At 39.5% G+C, this 22,626-nt stretch overlaps 1 long non-coding RNA gene across 1 annotated transcript; it reads right to left on the minus strand.

Annotated features, from left to right (window-relative positions):
• Positions 1–10: 10 nt before the first annotated feature.
• On the minus strand, positions 11–21,815 carry LOC115381866 (uncharacterized). Its single transcript, XR_003930474.1, has 4 exons — positions 21,806–21,815; positions 21,582–21,588; positions 14,297–14,304; positions 11–104 (listed from the first exon to the last, which is right to left on the minus strand). It is a non-coding gene; the product is annotated as an uncharacterized LOC115381866 (long non-coding RNA).
• Between the last annotated feature and the right edge of the window lie 811 nt (positions 21,816–22,626).

Consider the following 22,626-nt stretch of genomic DNA (forward strand, 5'->3'; position numbering starts at 1 on the left):
CAAACAAACAGGAGAAGAGAAAACCAGGCTAATATCTATCGATATCATTTACAAGATAAGAGGAGTCCATTCAAAATCATTTTGGTTATTTTAGTTTATTTTCCCTGGGATTGATATTTTTCAAGAGCTAATCTTTTCAACTGCTTTTTAAATACTTTCAAGGTCTTGCATGTTTTTATACCCTCATCAAGTTTGTTCCACTTGGTGACTCCAATTACTGAGATACATTTGCATTTTTTATTTGTTCTTACCCTATTTTGTTTTTTTAAAATGCAAGGACCCCTAAGATTATAACAATTCTTTCTATGTTCGAACATATTTTGAATGCAGTTTGGAATATTATTATAGTATGCTTTGTAAATGACAGCTAATGTATTTAGATCAATAATGTCATATATTTTTTTATGTTTTTAACGCCACAAAAATGGGATTGGATGGTGCATAAAAATCAGCGTGACTAACAATTCTAACTGCCTTTTTTTGGAGTAAAAATATAGGGTCAATACTGCACTATAATTATGGTATAATTATTTCCCCATATTTCTGCCCCATAGGTAAGATATGGAAGGACTAGGGAATTGTATAATAACATAAGTGAGTTTTTATTTAATACTGATTTCATTTTTCCTATTACACCAACATTTTTTGCTAATTTTGACTTTATAGTATGTATATGTTTCTTCAAACAGAGTTTATCATCGACTGTAATGCCTGGAAAGTTACTGGCCTGCACACGCTCAATAGTTGATTCATTGACATTTAAATTGATGTTGTTCTTTATTGTCTTATTTCCAAAGATAATGTATTTGGTTTTACTCAGATTCATGGACAGCTTATTATTGTCAAAATATTCTTTAAGGAGTGTGAGCTCATGGGCCATTGTGGCCATGAGCCTGTGCAACCTGAGCAATAGAGACTCGTATCATCAGCATACAATAGGCACTTAGCATTATTTAATACATCAGGTACGTCATTTATGTACATACTGAAGAGTTTGGGGCCCAGGAAAATGAACATTGTCATGAGTTTTATGGGCCTATATGAGTTTTTACTGCAACAGACCCAAAGAAAGAAAGATTATAGGGTCATGGATGGTCAAAGGTCAATGATGCACATGTGAAAATTCTGAAAGGGCACTTTTTTTTTTTTTAATAGAAAGCCAGATGTAAACAAAGTAAAACTGTTTTTTTGGCTGAAGGGTAAAAAGCAAACCTACACAATATTAGAGATTGGTAATAATTTGATGGGTTACTAATGCATATTCACTTTTGAAAGAGCTTTAAGAGCAAACATCAGCCCCAAACATCACTTCAACTCACTTCTTTTTTGTATCAGAATACTTTAATAATCCCAGGTGGAGATTATTTGGGATAAATATCCTCTTTGCAAAGAGGATTCATCAAAAATAAGAAAAGAATTAAATAAAATAAGATCTTTTCCATAACCCTTTTTCCACTGTAGTGATGGCCTAGTGGTAAAGCATCCGCCTCACAACCGGGAGGTCGTGGGTTTGCATCCCGGCCGGGTCATACCAAAGACCTTAAAAATTGAACCTACTGCCTTCTAGCCAGGTGCTCAGCATATATAGAACGGGGTAGGAGGTCAAACACACAGAGCTACCAGAGGTCTAACCCCCCCACTGTAGCTTTCACTACTCACAGTAGCTGTGTGGTCTGGGGTTACGAAACGGAGATAGGCGCTGTCTAACGCACTCGTGCATAGGGAGACTTCGAATTTTGATCTTTTCCACATTAAAATTAAACAGCCTTAAATGAGTGCATAATGGAGGTCTGTTTGCATGACAATTGACCAGAAATGTCATTTTTTCACATAGAGAAGTCTTAAGTCTATCACTTACTCCATAGGCAAACCTTATGCACAAGCTCTCTGCTGGCTCAAACCATCTTCACTCTCCACTGAGGGGAAAGATAAAAACCTTAACATGTAATCAAAATGACGGTGTAGTAAATGTGCACTTGACACAGTTAAAGCAGAACTATGCAACTTTTTTTTACCTCAATAAATGTTTTTCAGAATCCCTGTGGGGGTAAACAAAGACTTGTCACGGTGATTCGCCGGTCCCTCCACGCCCCCCGGGGTCTCTGTCCTGAAAACAGTGCTTGCAACTTTCAGAGGAGCGAACCCGACTACATCTCGCGAGAACAAACCTGCTTTACAGGACTCATACACGAGTACAAGTATAAAAGTCCGTAAAACAAACATGAAACCCTCGCTAGCGTTAGCAACGCCACCATTAGCTGCTCATGGATGGCAGAACCAAAAGGACAGAAAAAAACTTTTGTCTGACGAGCAGAAAAAAAAAAAGAAAAAGGGAGTGGGATGCTCTCTGCATGTGGATCGGGGGTGGGGGTGGTGGGGTGATGCGGAGAATGTTTACGACAGTGCGCTTTCACAGGAGACCAGTAGGGGGCGCGTGAGAGCAAAAGTTGCATAGTACTGCTTTAAATTCAAGGGCTTTACTTTTGCAGCGGGACATAGGGTGGTGAAGGGTGGCGCAGGCTGCGTGGTGGTAATTTCGACAGGTACAGCATGCACCAAGATGGGCATGGCTGTGCACTAGAGGCAGGTGTTGATCCAGTCATCTTGGCACAGTGAGTATTCACGGAAGGTGCGCTGAAAGTTCACCAGCTGGAACCACGTCTATTATCCGTACAAGCGGAGCAGACCTGTTCTCGGGATAATCTGTCTGACAGGCACAGTGCACACACTTCACCAAAACCTCACATGTAGGTTTCCAGAGTGTCTGTCACAATAAAGATACACCAAATCACTCATGAAACAAAGAAATTTTCTTTAAACACCTTATTGTGATTGCTTGTACTATCCTCCTTTATTTTCTGTTCACCAAAATAGAGCCCCAGAGTGAACAGCACACACGGCCCAAACATTTTTGTCGTAGTGTCATCCATAATGTTCTGTACACCCCAAATAATATGGATGGCACTGCACAGGAAGCTAGCTTTTAGCTCGCCAGTCTGCTGGCTGACACCCAAAGCTAAAATTTGTATCAACACTGTCAATCCTTGTGCCATATTATCCATTTTGACCAAAGGTGTCCAAAAATAAAAGTCACCAATATGTTTCAGCAACTGAAGCTACTGGACCAGTTCTGGGCTCGAAATTAGTGGGGAGCACAGAAAACACACCAGCAATCACTGATGAATACACCCCCTTTTTGTATTACCAGATGTAAATTCAGAATCCTGAACTGCTTATCAGCTTGTTGGCTCTGATTATATAAATTCAATTTATTTTAATTTGTTTTAGATGGGATTGGCCCTTATTAGTTTCCGTAATTGTACTTTTAATCAAGCAAGACCTACTTAGTTGAACTATTATCTGTTGAGTCAGTGCTTTTCGGGAAGTTATTTTCAAGGTTTAAAGGTAACTTTCTTTAAATTAAATTTTATGGGTACAATCAGAATTTACCGTCAAATGAAATTACAATTCAACATTAACTTTTTTCAGAAAATGTCAATGATGTAACAGTTTGTAGACACCCTTATTGTCTCAGTTCATTTCCATATCACAGTTCAAAGCACACAATTTGGTGAGTGTAAGAAAAATCCATGGTCCTCCAGTGCATGCTCCGGCTCAACTCAGGCTCACAGTTACAGGTCATGTAAAGTCTGCCGCCACCATGAGGTCCACAAGATCTCCTGTGTGGGATGAATCACCCGGCCTGAACAGAAGGCTGTACACAAAAATAAAATGAAGTTTCTTTATAACAGTTTCTTCATAGCTTTTAGTTCTCCATTGCAAAATTAAATGACAGATATTAATGCAAAATGGCCCATATCCACATTCATGGCACAAATTAGTGAAGAAAAACAGCATGCGACCCACCCAAACTGTTTCAATTACACTCTCCCTCTCCAAGAGGAGACAAAAGACAATTCACGCTTTGGGAAATGGCTTTCAAACTCCTTTTATTGTAACTTTTAACTGCTTCTCAATGCGTGTTTCTACTGCTGTGCTGCTCCACTCATCTTGCTTGTTAGCAAGAAGTTATAGAGAGAAACAGCAGTTTTCAATCAATATTTTTATTCCCAAATATTGCAAAATACACCAAATTATGAAATGTGTTGCAAACCTTTAGGTATTGTAATTAAAATTAAAATATTTATCCAAGTTATTCATTTTGCTTTTTTTCCCCTTTCCACAGTGTTATTAACTCCAGGGACACAGAAGTGCACATGTCCATTACTTTACATTTCAGAAAAGTTGTGTTTCCCCTGTTTAGACAAGGAGAATAAATTTTGAAAACATTGCACTCTGGGAGCTGTTTCCAGAAAGTGCTGTTTTCAGTGACTCCCAACGCCGTTGTCATATTAACGAACAGCCAAAACACCCCAGGTCCTGTAAAGAGGACCTGGGGTGTTATAAAGTCTGATGGCCACAGGCAGGGATGATTTTCTGTGCTGCTCTGTGTCTGTGGTGCATTTGGGGAACAATGAGTCTCTTGCTGAAGGTCCTTTTGTGCTTCATGAGAACTTCATTGTGAGGGTGTAATTCGTTCTTCACAGCAACATGCTGTTTATGCAACATCCTTATGTTCTGTACTTGTCACTGGCCTTATTGAGCAGTCAAGATTTTTTAACATCAAGCATCAACATCCAACGCTATAGATACAATTAACTGTACAAGACAATCCAGCTCTAAGTTGTTGCAAGATGTCAAGATGTGCTGGTATTCTTGCAGTATCAACATTACTGTTTGCTTGAGTGTGTGTGTGTGTGTGTGTGTGTGTGTGTGCGCGCGCAGGGAAGGAATGGTTAAGATGAGGTGGGTTGTTGATTAACTGAAAAAAAAAACCTTTCAAATGTTGACCCTAGTCTGAAGGTGTGGTCTTAAAACAAAAGTTACAAATGTAACTACAGTTCTATTGATTCCGAATGACCACGAGAACTTGGTAGTGAAAGTTACTTTCATGCATGCACAGTTTGAGAAATACCAGTAACGCCACCTGTAGCCACTGGGTGAACCTAGAAAGGGACTAAGTTTCGCTGTCACTACAAGCTCAGCCCCGACTGAATCTTCTGGCGTGGCCAACTGCCACACTTGGTTCCTAAAAGCTGAGGGAAGCACACAACGGGGCCGTCACGGCCTTCGGCTACAACCCAGCAGCAGTTGAGCAGCGGCTAAAGCTAACACTAGCCGTGCCACTGAGCAGCTAAACTAGGTAGCAATAAGCCAGGAGGAGAATGCATGAACAGCGTCTCCACCAGGAGTGGCCAAGCTAACACCCACTGTGTGGTTAACAGCCACGATGGGATCCTATAATCGGGGGAAAATAGCAAAATGTGGCCTTACAAGCAACAGCTAAGCTAACACTAGTCGAGTTGCTAAATAACCAGGATCGTTCCAATAAACCAAGCAAGGGGCACACGACTTGCACCTTCATCACAGTGGCTAAGCTAACACCAACTGCGTCACTAACAGCCGTTGCTGGCACGTCAACAAGCTGTGCAAAAAGAGCGTGTGGACGTGGCCTCCCAACAGGGGTAGATCTAGCCTCGTAAACCAGCCCTGCCCACTCCACATCCATATTTGGATTTTGGAGCTGGGGTGGGTCTGGGGACAAGGCCACAAAGAGAATGCGACAGAGCAGTGCGATGGCCGAGCCAATCAGCGTTTCTGCTTTTTATTTTCAATTTTCTTTGGCAAATTCCGGTGGCAAAACTGGAAGTGACGCCATCACTGCAAGTAGCTTCTTCCAAAACAGACATAGTGGAGATTACAGAGATGAACATTAACCATCGTGCTGCAATACGTGAAGTTATAGCCAAAATATCAAGTATTAGAACAATCAAGCAAGAGCAAGAGTCTGCGCTTGGTGAGGTTCTAACAGGAAAGGACATTTTTGCTTGTCTTTACATGTAGAGAAGAGGATTCATTTTGACAACATATTTCTTTTTAAAGCGCTGATTGGCCAAAGTGCGCTGTCAGTCAAAGGAGTACCCGACACCCCCTGCATGAAGTTTGTAATGCCTTGACCCCAGACCCACCCTAGCTCCACAATCCAAATGTGGAGTGGGCGGGGCTGGTTTACGAGACTAGGGTAGATCTGGCTCACTTGCAAAGAGCTGAGCAGTCTGGTTAACGTTCGGCTACTGGCCTATCAGTACAAACAGGAGCAATGGCTCAGGCTGACAATAATATTGTCGAACAGTAGGCTGAGGGACACGGTCAGTGTAGCTGAGGGAAGGGGGCATACACCACCTACACAGCAGACACAAGACTACAGGGGCTGTAAATTCTAGCTGGGGCTGCATTCAGGAGAGGGAGCTACTGCACGGCAGTTCCCATGTTGGTATGCATACTTGAACTGTACATGCATGAAGGGAACATTCAGTGCTTTCATTACCACCTTCTGGTGGTCACAACAGATTAAATAGAACGTAAATGATCATGATACTTGAGCATGCCAGCCTGATAAAAGGGAGACAAGCATCACCTGACAACATTGACACACTTTCAGAAATGCTTTCTACAGCTTTTTTGGATGGTCTAATAATTTGAAAGCTACACATTGGAGACATAAATTCAAGAAAATTGAATGTGCACAATGATAATCTGGGTGCTCTTCATATCAATTAAAACTGTTAAAGCTAAGGCTTCAGTTCTGATCCCAGTTTCAATTAGCTAATGCCTATGACCTCGGAACATGTAAAAGTCAATATTTGTAATAACCTTGTTGTGCAATTAATTTTCATGCCTGTTAAATTGAAAATTGATGCATCATCTTGTGTTGCGGAAAAAAAGCAAAAAATACATTATGCTTTCTGCATGAAAGTCTGTTGTCATAGCACAGTGTTCAGGAAGAATAACTTTGGTTGTCGAAGAATCTGTATATCTAACCATGTTTATGAATTGAAGTTTTTATTTTAAGACTTATTCACTGTGGTCAGCTTTGTGTTGTAGCGTTTAGCACTTTCACTTCACAGCACAAGTATTTGCTGTCAAGTTTGTGAGAGCTGCTTTCTTTCTGGGGCTGATTCACCAAGATCTTACATCAAGTGTACTAAGTTGCATGTTTAAACAACAAGGTTAGACGTTCACCTTGCATGCATTTTGGTGGTGATTTATTAAAAAAATGCACCCTAAGTAGCAAAATATACCAAGAGAAGTATTCAGAAGGAGAATAAATGCTATAGACCACAGATGTCAAACAAATGTCAGTTCTGGAGCCACATACAGCAGAGTTTCATGTTGTGTGGGCTGCACTGGTAAAATAGCACCAAAATAACAAGTAATTACTCTTGAAAATGACTACTGTCTCAGCATAAAGCTATTTTGAATGAATCCTTCTGGTGAAAAATACAGTGAAATGACAAAAAATCCTTTGCATTATGCATGTTTCATGGTGTCAGAGTTAATGCTCACAATGATTTCAGGGTCTCAGTGTTGAGTTGTTTCTGTTACTCATGAGAAACTAGTTAAAAAGTTAATTTTTTTCTTTGAAATTTATGTTTTTTTGTTGTTGGGCCTGGCTCTGGCATACAGGCCTTATGTTTGACACCCCTGCTATAGACCCTATTCATACGTGAACAACCTTCTGGAAACTGAACTGCATTGCTTCTGAAGTGACTGGATGGAGGGCTGAAACCCAGCAAGCACAAAAATATTAGGTTGGACCTGTTGGTGGAGGCAGCTATCAAACATGTTGGAGACTTACAGAAAAAATTTTTTATGAAGAAACATTTTTTTTTTTTTTTTTTTTTTTTTTCAGTTTTGTATAATAATCTGTGATGAACCAGTTGAGGAAATCGTTCTCTCCAAATGAACAGCATCTTTTCAGAAAGCTGAGCGGTTTGCTCAATGAACAAACTCACTGAAAACAGATTCAATAAAACACAACTCAGGCATGTCCTCAGTTAGTAAATCATACAGGTAGTTGTTCATAAATCATTTATCCTGAAGTAGTATTTTCGTTACTGTGGAGCACACACCTGAAACTCCCTGTGCATAAAACTAAATGCAGTGAGTGAATATTTTGCACGCCTGTCAGATTCTATCCTCAGTGCCTTTAGGTCAACTTCCTGTTTGTCTCTCTGGTTTTTCAAATGATGGACTGGTGACCTGGCTAAGGTGTACCATGATCTATTCCGGCATTCTGCAGCCCTAAGGCGCTACTGAATCCTTCCACATGTGCAAGTAGATAACTAGTTCTGCAAACTTCCATGCGAATCTTGGGTTATGAGAACCATTTAAAGTCATGCTTTTGGACTCAGTTCCTCAAAATATTTATTGTTTGTTTTTTACTGAAACTTGTGAAGTCTTGTGAACTCACTTGGTTTTAAAGGCCTTTGAGGAAGGAACAGTCATTGTTTGCTCCCTGTTGCTCAGTTTTTATCTCCCCTGTGGTGCTGCCCTGCTAAAAGAGCTACAGCTTAAGGCTTTGCTTTTCATTATACCTTTACTTGCTGAAGCTTAAGCAAGCATGCCTCAACTTTGTCATTATTTTAGTTGAAAATATGTGGCTTCATGCTGTATTTCTTCATCATTTTCATAATTTAAGTAAAACCAAAGTTTATTCACTTGTGCTGCAGTTTTAAAAATAGGAATACTGTCAATTACATAAAATAAAATATTTTTTAAAAATCATTACACATGCGTAATGAACAGTGGCATGCAGTCAGGGGCAGCAAGGATAGTGCTCGCTCTGTATGAAATTATTTTGTTTCTCCATAATTAAAAGGTCATTCTGAAATGTGCCTGGAGTCAATTACTTGTTCAGTTTGCTACTTTATACAGAAAACAAATGGTTATATTTAGTAGAGCTTAAATGTCCTATGTCCTATAAACACATCTTAGCTCAGTATCTCCGCTGTGCTGGGGCAGCAGTCGTTTCATAGCTAGCCTTTGATCCAAGCTGGACGCTGCTATTGGGTTGTGTAACATTAAGTGACAGTATCATCAGCCAATTAGATTTTGATGTGTTATTGACAGACTGCCTGAGGCTTGAGGCAGTCTGGGCAGTGAAACTGCTTTTGGTTTAGATGGCTAGGAGACCTTATTTTTCTTGTTCACCACGTTTCACTGTCACATGTCACAAATCTTTGTTTCTCTTCTGTTGTTGATCCTCTCTTTCTCTCTCTACCTTCCTGCAGGGTCGTTGACAATGGAACTAGAAGTTCATGGGCTGAGCCTTCTGCACCCATCTGGTAGAAGCCCTACCCCACACCCAAACCAGGGAATCCCTCCCCACAATCTGTCTGTCCATTCCTTTTCTCTCCTGTCCTCGAACAGATTCCTACAGGAACAGCAGGAAGTCTCCACCTCCGAGTCTAGTTCTGCAGGTTTTTTCCTGTCATTTCCACAGTCTCCTCTGCTTCTCATGTGGAATCATTAGGTTTTTCTCTGCAGTGCCTAAAGATGACTTTGTTGTATTTGGTGCTGTACAAATTAAATTGAATTGAATAATATTCTTCAAATTTATCAGAGACCTTGGAACAACCCATTGCTAGTTCAATTAAGTTCATTTTGCCTGATTTTGTCTTTTCTTCTCTTAAGGCAAGTTGGCTTTTTGACTCTCCCGTGGTGGGTGACGAGTCTTTTTTTCAGAAAGCTAAGCATTGTTTGAAGAAATCTCATCATCATTTTTATTTCTTTTTTTTTTGTTTTTTTTTGTTTAACAGTGTCTGGTCTCCCTATATAGTATATCAGCAGTCTTTTTTTGTTAAGGAATAATCTAAATTTTTTGGGGAGGGGAAAAGGTTATCTTGACATTTGATCCTGACACTTTTGAAGCAATAGCTCATTATTTCATTGTGGTAATTTTTTATTTTTTTTTTTTTTTTGCAGAAGAAATTTCATTAACATAAAAAGTTTCTCTTGGAATCTTTGATTTGTTCCAAAGATTTAATCTTTGCTGCAAAATCATGCTATAACCACTCTTTTCTTGTTCAGCTACACAAAATCACACTTCCTTTGAGAACATTTCCTCCGAGAACATTTTAAATGTATGCAGTGTTAAAGTGCTGTTAAAAGCACATTTACATACCCCAAAGCAAAGCAACTCACTGCTGGAAAATCGGCCATTTACTTTAACCAGACTTCTCTGATCATGCAACAACCAACTCAATGACTTTGTTGCATCAAACTCCAGTGAAAGAGCAGATTTGACCTTCAGAGGTGAAATGTATAAAACCACAAATCCATTTTTTTTCCCCAAAAAACAAAGTGATAAATATGCAATGGGTGAAAACCTGCCTCATTGACTGATATTATTTATTCAAGATTAGCTTGAGGACAAGAAAACAACTCTTGCATAAACAAACTGTGATAAGCTCCTGCTATATTTTTACATTTTGCTGAAATGAGTGGAATTTATGATTTTTGGTATTTAGAAATTCAGTCAGAACAATTCAGTGCGCTGTTGGAATGAAAATGTTAGTTGATACAGGCGGTGATAAAATTCACCAACAGCTATTTTTGGAATTTCTTAATATACCAAAGCAAGATCCCTTCATTCACTTTCCATGAATGTGTGATTGAACTTATGATAGAAAATGCTGCAAAAGCAGGATTGTCTGTCTATCACAAGTCAAACAAACACAGACCACAGCATGCACACTCACTATTTAGTAAAGAAGCACTGATAACCATATCTGTATCGGGTCTCAGGTCTGATACTCCACTAGGTACATGTACCCGTAAAAGACCCCCAATACAACCTGGTAAGTTTTACGTGAAGTAATCAACCAGCAGGAGCAAAATGACAGAGGAAGGGTGATGTAGGCTGCAGTTTAGGCTTTTTTTTTAAAAAATAGAAACGACAATGTCATAATTCTGGCAGACTGTTGATTGCGTTCTGACAAGATAGCAAGAGGAGGCGTGAAAGGTAGTTTGAACAACACTAGCGACTTAATCGCCAGAGACATTTGAACCAGCAGAGTGAACTGCTCAGTGAAGCTAGTAGGATTTTACTTTGAGCTGTGCTACATGCTACATGCTAAAGAGTTTGGCGTCTCACACACCAATGGTGCTCCATGCTCTGCAAGAAAAAAAAAAAGCTTGACTGATACACAAAGATATTGCTCCTTCGGTCTACAGTTCACATTGCTCAGTGTGTAAATAAAAATTATGTGTTGCCCTATGCGTACTGCAGAAGCACTAGTATACTAGAGCATTCAAGACTTTTAAAGATGCTTGTAGCGTCGATACCGAGGTTGTGTAGGGGTGGTTCATAGCAACACATAGCGTTTCCATATCATTTGCTTATAGAGTATGAATTAAGATTCATGGCATTTTAATAATATGTACTCATATCATTAATTGGCTAAAGATTAGTACTCGTACTTGTGCTCATCTTCTTAAAAAGTGATATCAATCAATCCATCAATCAATCAATCAAACTTTATTTGTAAAGCACTTTTCATATTCATATAAAACAGCACAAAGTGCTGAACAGTAAAATCGGTCCTAAAAACAAACAAAAGGAAAAACCAAAACAAAACAAAACCGCACCATCAATCAGGGTCATATGCACACACACACACACACACACACACACACACACAGGTGTACACGCACACACCCACATGTAAACAGACACACTCCCAGTTTGTTTCACACAAAAGAGGAGACATGGCATGATACTGAGCATCATGGGAAACACCACCAGTGGGGCCGCCCACACTGGGATAAGTCAAAGGTCATGACTGCTGGGGCTCCAGCGCCCAACCCCCAACCGTGCCGGACCAAGGGAACCCTCACACCAAGGTGTGTAGCCCCCTAGGCCAGCTGGGACCAGAGGACCAGAGTAATCCCCGCAGTGGACCAGATCCAACTCCCGGTGTGAAGGAACCCCCGTCAGAAAACACTGGAGTTTAACAGCTAAAAACTTAAAAGGATACGGTTAATAATAAAATAAGCAAGATAAGATTCTAAAATAAAAAAGTAACATAAATTAAAAGTATGTAATAAAATAGAGTAAAATTAAATAAATAATGATGAAAATAAGAGGACTTCAAAAGGTAAGTTAAAAGTTGAATTAAAAAGGTGTGTTTTTTACCTCCCTTTAAAAATATCAACAGTCTGCAGTCCTGAGGTTCTCCGGCAGGCTGTTCCACAGGTGGGGGCCGTAATGGCTGAAGGCCACCTCACCATTAGTTTTAGTTCTAGCTTTTGGGAAGCACAGTATGCCGCTGCCAGAGGACCTCACCGCACACAAGGGTCGATATGGTAAAAGTAGATCAGCTAAATAAGAAGGTGCAAGGCCGTTAAGACATTTAAAAACTAGTAAGAGAACTTTAAAGATGATCCTGAAGTGGACAGGGAGCCACTGCAGCGACTGTAAAACCGGTGTAATGTGGGCCCGACCCCTGGTTCCCGTCAGCACCCGCGCGGCTGAATTTTGTAATAATTGTAGGTTTGAAATATTCTTTTTGGGAAGACCAGAGAGCAAGGCATTGCAATAGTCCAACCGGCAGGAGACAAAAGCATGCATTCGCACCTCTGTACTGGCCTGAGAGAGAAACGGGCAAACTCTGGCTATATTCTTAAGTTAAGGTTTTTAATCGATTGTGCTGGTTTAAAATCTAGAAGTTTTGGTAAAAGCGTCTCTCTCTGGCCTTCGGGACTGATAACTAAAACCTCAGTTTTACAATTTAATTTAGCAGACGCTTTTGTCCAAAGCGATGCACAACACCGCTGTGGGCGAGGTACACCCAGGACAGGTCACCAGTCTATTGCAGGGATAACACAGAGAGACATACAACCATTCACACCGGGGGGCAGCTTAGGGTGACCAATTAACCTGACATACATGTTTTTGGACCGTGGGAGGAAGCTGGAGTACTCGGAGGGAACCAACACACACACAGGGAGAATATGCAAAGTCCTCACAGAAAGGCCCCGAATCCCTGCTGGTACTTGAACCCAGGACCTTCTTACTGTGAGGCAAGAGCGTCAATCACTGCACCCGGTTTTGTCCTGGTTGAGCTGTAGGAAATTCACTGCCATCCATGACTTGATGTCTGAAATACAGTTTAAAAGGGTTTCTATTGGCCCTGAGTCATCAGGAGACACGGCGACGTACAGCTGAGTATCATCAGTGTAACCATGGAAACTGATGCCGTGTCTCCTGATGACGTCCCCAAGAGGAAGCATGTAGAGAGAAAGAATAGGACCTAAAATTGAACCGTGGGATACTCCACACCAAATTTCATGGGTTCCTGAGGAACATGTATCCATACTTCCATAAAAACATGGATCTGTGAGATAAGAACTGAACCAGTTAAGAACAGTACCAGCGAGGCCCACCAGGTGACTCAGTCTATTTATTAAACTGTGATGATCTACTGTGTCGAAAGCAGCACTCAGATCCAGTAGAACCAGCACTGTGAGTTTTTTATTGTCTAAATTCCACCTGATATCATTTAAAATCTTTAAAATCGCCGTCTCGATACTGTGGTTCACTCTAAAACCAGACTGATGTCTTTCTAAAATGTTATTGATCATTAAAAAGTCATTGACTTGGTTAAAAACCAGTCTTTCTAAAACTTTACTTAAAAATGGTAAGTTGGATACTGGTCTGTAGTTATTAAGAACATTAGTATCTAAATTGCTCTTCTTCAGAAGGGGCCTCACCACCGCCGTTTATAAAGGCAGTGGGGAAGACATCCGTCTGAAGAGAGCAGTTCATGATATTTAAAATCTGTTCCTCGAGGAATCCATAAAATGACTTTAAAAGTGGTGTTGGAATAGGATCTAAAAGGCAGGTTGTTAGTTTAACTTGGGATAAAGCTCAACCAAGAGTCCTCGCATCAACCAGGTCAAAACTGTCCAGTGTTTCCTCAGGCATGGACAACGGTTCACCTGTGTTCACTGATAAAACTTGTTGGGGTAAAAGACTGGACCTGATGTCCATGATTTTAGTTCTGAAGTGGTCTGCAAAGTTCTCACAGAGAGCGTCTGTTGGAGCCTTTAAAGCTTTATTAAAATTAGTAACTGTTAAAATGTTGAAGGTGCATTTTGCTTCACATGTATTTCCCAGATAAGACTGTTTCTGGTCTTCTCCTTGAAGGTTCTTCAGTTCTTTTGGCCAAACCATTGTGAAGATGGTGCAACAAGAATAAAATATTTTGTGTCTTTATTTAGCACATGTGCTTTATGTATTTCTTCTTAATGAGAAATTACCTATTAATTATGCAATTTCCACAACAGATTTTCAAAGGAATTAGTCGTCCAGTTTCCATCTATCGTTAATCGTATTGTAAAGTATCTGGCAGCTCACACTGTTTTGAATTACTGATTTATTTTAAGTAACAGATAGGACTAGGACCCCTGAGATGAGTATTTTGGATCGTATCCACTTCAAAAGAAACAAAAAGGACCCCCCCCAGCCCCCCCACCCCCGTTTCCAGATCAGTTAACACACTTGGCTCTCAGACGATGACAACATTTATTTGTCCTGCTCGACTAGGCCTTCAGTATAAATTGCAGAGAGACTCAGCTGGGAATAGGCTCTCTACATACCTGGCATGTCTCTACTCCTCAAATAAATAAAGGATGGGTACATTTCCTTTCTCCAAGGCTGCTTGAAATAACACAAGAGCAGTCCATTGTGCTCTGTTTGTTTGGGCAGAAGTTAAACTCACCATCTACAGGTAAAACTGCATGCGTGTATAAAGGGTTTATGGGATGTACAGGCAGCCATATAGTACATTTTCTGAGTGATGAAAACACACACTTCTTCTATATGTTTAGAAATCATATACGTATCTTTACAGCTCAGTGTGCATGACAGGTGTATTTGTGCATTCACATCACAGATAATTTCCACTTCATAATCTTACTTTCAAAAGTTTGTTGTTAAAAAAAAAAAAAAAAAAAAAACTCTTGAGACCCATGTTTCGTACTCCTGGTGAGGCAAAACTTATCTAACTGGCGCGTTTGATTACAAGCACATAAATTAAATTCTTACTCTGCTTGAAGCATTAATTCCCATTTGACCTGTCCTCCAGGGCTGCGTTGATGAATGTTGGCTGATATAATTTAGCTTCAGTCAAATTTTTGCCATATGTCAGAGATACTGCTTTTTTTGTAGGTTTTTAAATCTAATGGACACATTTGCCTCCTGCTTTCCTTGTCTCACTAATTTGGTTGCGAGTGATAAGCAAACAAGCAGAAATTTGATTTGAAGCAGACTTTGTTTTCCTTGCCAGCTGAAGAGAAATTTATGTTTATGTTGCAATAGTTCCAGGCATAGATGAATGTGTGGTAATGCCAGGCTTTGTTAAATGAAACACTTTTACATGTTGCGAGGAAATGAACACGCCTTTGTGTTTTTCTGTTGAGACCCCAGTTTTTCTTTAAAACAAAGCAAAATTCTGCAGTTACCAATTGCAATCTGACCCCTGCGCTTCCTCTCATGTCTCAGATTTCCACCAACCATTTGTGAACGCAATTATTTCTGCTGGAAAGAAAAAAACAATAGCTTCTTTGCAATTACTGTAACTGCTTTTGAGGCAGTGTAGGCGTGACCGCAGGGTTGGAGTTTCATGCCAACAGGGTCTTGCAGACATCCACCACAATACTTGGCACTTTGATGCGTCTCTTCTTTCTGCTTTGGCATCTGGGAGACTTCCTTGCTAACAAGGACCATTTTGAGGAATGGCAGACTGTAAAAGAAAGATAACAGAAAGGCTTATAGTGTTTAACTGTATTCACAAGGCGATTGTACATCAAATAGTCAGAGCTTCAGGGTATTATCGGATGATGATGTTGATGCACGCGCGCGCGCGTGTGTGTGTGTGTGTGTAAACCACAGATTATCACTGGTGGCATGGTCATGCTTGAGAAAAATTTTCAGTAAATACATTAAGAATGGTTTTGTCTGACATAGAGCGATGCAGCTTTAACAGAAAGGGAAAAAAAAAAAAAAAACTTTAGATAAAAAAAAATGCCAGCCTGCTCATAGAGTGTTCATAAAAACAGCTCCACACTCTCAGGCCATCAGTGCCACATAGCTTTAGTGATGGATGCATTTTAAAGCCCCACTATTAGTTCTCTTACATCTATAAATCAGAAATTTCAGCATCAGTTCAAATCAATAAATGTTTTCACCTTATTTTAGTTTTGCCACTCCTGATCTCAGCTCAGTGAGCTGCAACATTTAATATGCAACATCTCGTAATACAAATAAAAAGTGAGTTATTGCGGAGGATATTTTGAGGCAACATATTAATTGAATTACACCCCGATTATGTATGCTTGCCCCGCAGGTCTAGTAAACATATCTTGGAGAAAAAGTGTTTTCTTTGCTTTATACCCAGCAGGATCCTATTTATCTACTCTGTGCAGATCATAATAGCTTAACCCGTTCATGTCTTTTGGGCAAATATTAAAGAATGCACTCACCAACAAACTAACACTGCAGCAGATCCCTCCCTTATTCTTCATTCGGGATGCTCCTGTTGGATCAGAAATGGCCTGAAGCAGAGAGAAGAATGAAGGCACCTTTGCCTGAGACAAGAACATAATTATACAGCCAGGCCTCTATTACCTTTGTTTTGAATTTCATGCTCTTTAAAGTCTTTATGAGGAACAGAAGGCTGCTTGAAGTCGTTTTTTTATTCTGGGATGGATAGTGCCACCTTTGTGGCTAGTTAAAATGTTATGCTGAGTTTACAGATTGTATGGGAGCTAACTTGTACCTGTCCCTTCGAGTTCTAGCATTATGAATTGCACGCTTGCCACATAATCAATCACTGACCTTGTTGCCTTGACTAGCTTGTTCTGCCCCAGAACGGAGCCACTTTCCAGCACTGTGAATGCAGCATTAGCAGGAGGTGGAACATTACAAAGATTAATATCACCATGAAAGCTCATCTCTAATTTCTGCCTCCTAATTAGTGGGTGCTGTATGGCGAGATTAACATGTTACAGAAACCCAAGACAGCGTTGAAGAATCATGTAATCATTACAGCCTTTTTTGTTTTTTAATGTAGGTTATCTAAAACAGGTTTTACTCGTCATTTTTGAGGGTCATTATATACAAAGAGCCAGCATTTGAGCACAGTAAATGCTTGCTGCAAAGGAAAACTAATGTATATAAACTTGAAGTCAACAATGGTATCATCCAGATACCCCGTTTAAAAAATGTTGATCATTTGAAAATAAAATACGCTTCGTATTCATTCTCCCATCTCCTGCCCAGTCAATTAAGAAGAAAACATGTGCCAAAGGATAATTAACTTAGCTCTGCATAAAAACTGAAAGCAGAGGAATAAATATTTGACTTCCTGAAGTCTTGTTACCACACCGTCGCTGCCAAGCAACCGATAGAGACGTCATGATGGGGAGACTTACAGATTGAGAGAAGAAAATAGATTGTGTTAATTAGCAAGCGGTGCTGGACAACACTTTTTTTTTTTGCATCAGGCAGGCAGGCTAGCTATTTCCACTAAATGAGAGTAATCATGGCCTTGAAAAGCTCTATTTTCATATTGAAGTAAAAACGGTATCTCTCTTATCATCACACTCCATGTGAAAAGAAAAATCAACACATATCCTGAAATGTCAAAGTAATCTGCTAACCCTTGATATACAATCATAAAAATAGTAGTAGCTAAGTCTTATTAGAAAACGTAACTAAACTCAGAAAATTTACTTCAGTAAATGTTTAAAAGTGAAAATGATTGTCAGTCTTTTTGCCATTTATGCAACATCTTGAACCATTTTTTGGGCTTCTCATGCATGTTTTCTCATGTGCACACACCCACAAAGCAACAATAAAACACCCTAAATTAGAAATATTAATTTTGCAAGAAAGTAAAAAAAAATACAATTTGACAAAAAGTGACTATAAACACAAATTTGCCAGAAACACTGTGAACACTGTGGTCTGCTTGCAAGATCACAAGTACCTGGTTTTTCTATATATATTTTTTTTTAATACAACCTCCCTTGAATGTGCCTAGAAAACAGTACAATATAAACAATTAATCTTCTTTAAACTGTCCCTCTTCGTCATTCTGACGTACTAATTTTCTTCTCCATATGAAAAATATACCTCCACCTATGCAGATGATGGTGCACTAAGAATACACTTTGTTGGAATGGTGCGGATGAATTCAAATAGTGAGCAGCACAGTGTCATTGTTATCAATCTACTTGTGTCTGCACAGGAAAACTATGTACTTGGGCAACAGTGTGTATGTACAGTGTTCAGCATTTCTGAAGAGTTGCTCACAACACTCACAATGCAATTGTGGTGGAAATCAACTGCCAACTGTAAATGTAAACAGTGACTGAAATCAGTGATTCAGAAATGTCTGATTTGCTTGTCTAATGTACTGAAGCCTAACACTCATATACGAAAACAGACCCACGGTCCTGAATAGACACTTCTTCTGCAACTTGATGGCAACACAAATTGCATTTTAAGCACTTCTTGCACTTACGAAAGGTTTTTCCTTATGTCTGAATTCTTGCTTGTGTTGTACTTCGCTTTGGACAAAAGCGTCTGCTAAATAAAATTGTAGAATTGTAGAATATACAAAATTGTCAAAATGATTCTATATATGCAGGTCTAACTTTGTGAATATCACAACAGAACTTTGACTCCCCTCAGAACTTAGTCATCCTCATAAATGGGTCTTCATGACTGACTTATACAGTTAAACTCAATGATCAACAAAGACAAGCATGTTGAAGACGGTAGATGTAGAAACAAAGTCATGTGTAGAGCTTTTTAAATTTTTTTAAACACACAGTCAATGTGTGAATATGCGCCAACAAGTAGAAGAAAGATCTAAATTCAGTGCAGTTTGAAATAACTCACTTTTTCCCCTTCTCCTGCCACACTAACGTACTGTGCAATATCTAAGTAGTGTTCTGGTGACATAAAAGCCATTTATGGTTTTACTTGAGCATGGAGAAAATCCGTAGAACCACTACCATACCTACTGTATCTATTTTATGCATAAGACAAGCAAGTGCAAGTTATCAAATGAACTTCGAGACATGCCAACCTTTAAAGACATAATTCCCTGAAATAGAAAGGCCATCAGAGCACGACGCATATGTCAACACTCACTGAGAAGATGTCTGTTTGAAAACGTCTGAAGATAACATGTCAACCTCAGGAAACACATCTGAAACATCTGTAAATTACTTGCTGCCTGTCCTACAGTTCATATCAGTCTGACCTGCAACATTGAAACACCATCTGTCAAGCTGGCGGAGATTTTCTCAGAAGCAGCTGTCTGTTCAAGCCATACACTAAGACTTTTATGCTAATGAAAAATCTGCAAAGCAAAGTTTGAATGTTATTAGTAGCTATTACTAGTACTTCGTACTTTGATTCACAAAGATCCTGTGTAAAGTGTGCAAGATTGCACTCTCATGCAACTGGATTGTGTGTACAGTTTGTAGACAGTTAACAAATAACAACACCTTGAGGACATGACACAGAAAGAGGAGTTTTCAGAAGATGGTTTTGTATGCATAAGACCCTGTTTTGAATGATGTGGTGGACATGCATTTGTGTTTACTGGCTCGTGGCTATGATAAGGGTGATTAAATGGAGCACTAAGTCTCGATGCTGAGCTGCTTTTGAGGAAGTGATTTCATATATTGGAGCATGACAGAAAATAAATCTGGGAAAGAAAGAAGCTTGGTTGTTAAGTTATTAAATTCACTCATTTAACTTCCCTAGCCCCATTTTACACTGGCTGCGGTGCGTTGCCTCATACACAGTGGAGCTTTGCAATTCCCCTTCAGTGTTGCGGAGTCTGCGGAGGAGGGACTCATCGCGAGATTACAGGATTGTGCAGGCACTGGATCATCTTGCGAGATTTCACACACCGAGGGACAGCTCTTCACAAACTATATCAACATAACAACATAATCATAGAAAATAAGATGTTTCTCTCCTTCTAGAATAAAAAGTTAATCGTCCATGGTTGTTAAAAAAAAAATGCCTCTGGCTACCGGTAACAGTTTGGAGTAGAAATGACATGCCGATACGACCAGAGGTGTTGTATTTTGAAGGACCAGTAACTGGTTTTCTGTGGCATCCCAAATCCCCGTCTTTCTTCTTCCAGTTCTTTGAATGTTTGCTGTGACATGCAGAGAAAATAGACTCGCTGTGTATCATCTGCAGCCTTTTGTGTCTGCATTCCATCATGCCACAGGGAAACTGCAGTGTAATTCAGTGTAAATACAGCTGTTAATTACAATGGGGGCATACACATACACACACACACGCACACGCACACACACACACACACACACACACACACACACACACACACACACACACACACACACACACACGTGTATATAGGGCTGTCAAAATTAGCTTGATAATAACGAGTTCATTCAAATTCCTATTGACACCACTACTTTATTTGACACACGATTAACTTGCGCATGTTTTGCTACCCTTATCTCGCACTGTAGTTTGGGAAAATGCAAGGTACACTCCTGTACAGTAGGTGGCAGTATGCCCCTTAAAGCTATTTGTGATCTGCCAAAACAAAAGAACAATAAAAAGAAGAAGCTTGGAAAAGAAATATCAGGCATAATACCTTGTCCCAGCGAGTGGCCCTCCATAAGATGACTGTTGCAGTATCTCCGTATATGTCTGTAGTGACATCAGGTTGAATGAGGAGCAGAGAGGAATAAGGAGGCAGTGCCATTCTTTTCTTTTATGAAGGCTCCAGGTAACTACCTTCTATTACTGACCAATAAGACTCGTTGGTTCAGGAGTCTGTTATTGTGAAGCATGAGTTCAATCAGTCTGTGTTGAAAAATGTTTGGAAAACTGGAAATTTCGCTGGTTAGACACTAGATGGTTGGATTGTTGCTACATGATGTTCCATTCAGGTCAAAATGCCCTTCCAGCCTATTTGTTTGAGCCTGCAATTTTTTTTTTTTTTTTTTTTTTTCTGGAACTTATTCTGGACAGTACTGTTCTGGATTGTGACAATAACAATAATCATTCATTTACATAAAGCAAGCATATTTTTCCACTCCCATGTTGAAGAGAGTATTAAGAACTTGAGAAAAAATTTGCTTTTAAAGCACATTTAGAGTAGATCCCTCCACTGGTTTAGGCAAAAAACTTAGTTGGCAATTTGGATTTACAGAATATTGGATTAGGATTTTTTTGGCTGATTGATGTTTTATTGGTGATGACTGACTTGGTTTTAATGTAAAATTTTTGATCGGTTTCAATATAAAAGACAACATTCAATAAATTCAATTCAATTCAATAAAAATTCAATTTTATACGAGTTCCAACCAAATACAAGGTTTTGGACAAGTCTCAAGAGATATTTTTTTTCTAAAGTGTCCTCATTCCAAAATGTCCACGATCATAAAATTATTTTCTCTCCAAAAAGGAATCATTCAAATAATACAGTGATATTTCTGTTTTTGTTTTTGCATCTAGTTCCCAATTGAAGTGCTATGCAGTCCTGTTCTGGTCCCCCAGGGTCACATTGAGTGTTTTTAAACACTGGTGACCGACCTGCACAGTGAGTCAGGAAACAAAATATTGATTCAGAGGCAATATTAGACAAGTGGGTTAAGATGCAACACACTGAGCACCTCTGTATTTCAAAGGTGGTACTTGGTACCATAGTGGCACTCAAAAAGCCGTGTCCTTGCTTAACAATGGGAGCTGAATATTGAGTTTGGCCCCTTTTCAAATTCACTTTTTTTTTCCTTCCTTTCTTTTTTTTTTTTCTTTTACTGCTATTGATAATGCTCATTGATCTGTGAAATTATGAGCCACCATTAGAAAGGCCTTGCACATAATTCAGACAGTCTGAACTCTCAATCACTCAACTGAAAACTCAAAGCCCAAATGGTGATTTACATTACAATGCATCACATTGATTTAGATGGAGGGGTGTGTTAAGAGATCCTTAACAACTGTAGACGCCCTCGGGTCTACGGTATACATTGTTATGATTGAAAGTGGCAGGTAAATTTGATCTCTGTGGACTGAAAATCAACACAATTGTCTCATGCCAATCAGTGCATGCATCCTTGGAAATTAAAATCCTAAATGTTTATTGACTGATGCAACTGATCAAAGCAAGCCACCTTACATTTGTAATGCAAAAAAGCTGATGCCAGTGAAGGGAATATGAGCTGCACGAAAGGCCAGATGAAATAAATGCACATCAACCTCTGACACTGAAAGGAGATTGTATCATAGTACCTGAGTACTTGTTCAGGCGTAGAAAAAAAAAAGATCTTAGAAATAAATGTGTCTTTGAGAACTCATAGTTAAGAAATTGGAAATTCTGTGCGAGTCGCTGAATCAGTGGAAAGCTTTAGAATTTACATTTAACACACACCTGAGGAAAGGTGCAGCATTATGGGCTGAGAAATCAAGTCTGATTGGCAGTCATCCTCTCTTAAGCAGAGCTGCACTGCATCAGGTGCCAAACAGATTTCTGAAGTCTCCTTGAACCTCAACTGACTCACTTATATCCTGATAAGTGCTAAGATTGATCCTGAGTTCATTTCCTAGTAGTCACCACCCTTCCAGTGATCCCCATAATTGCTGCAGTGGTACAATATTATATTTGGACAACATCCAGTCAGGGCACTGGATAGACGTACCACACCTTGCAT

The sequence above is a fragment of the Salarias fasciatus genome, chromosome 23 (genome assembly GCF_902148845.1).
Source record: "Salarias fasciatus chromosome 23, fSalaFa1.1, whole genome shotgun sequence".
NCBI classification, from domain to species: Eukaryota; Metazoa; Chordata; class Actinopteri; order Blenniiformes; family Blenniidae; genus Salarias; species Salarias fasciatus.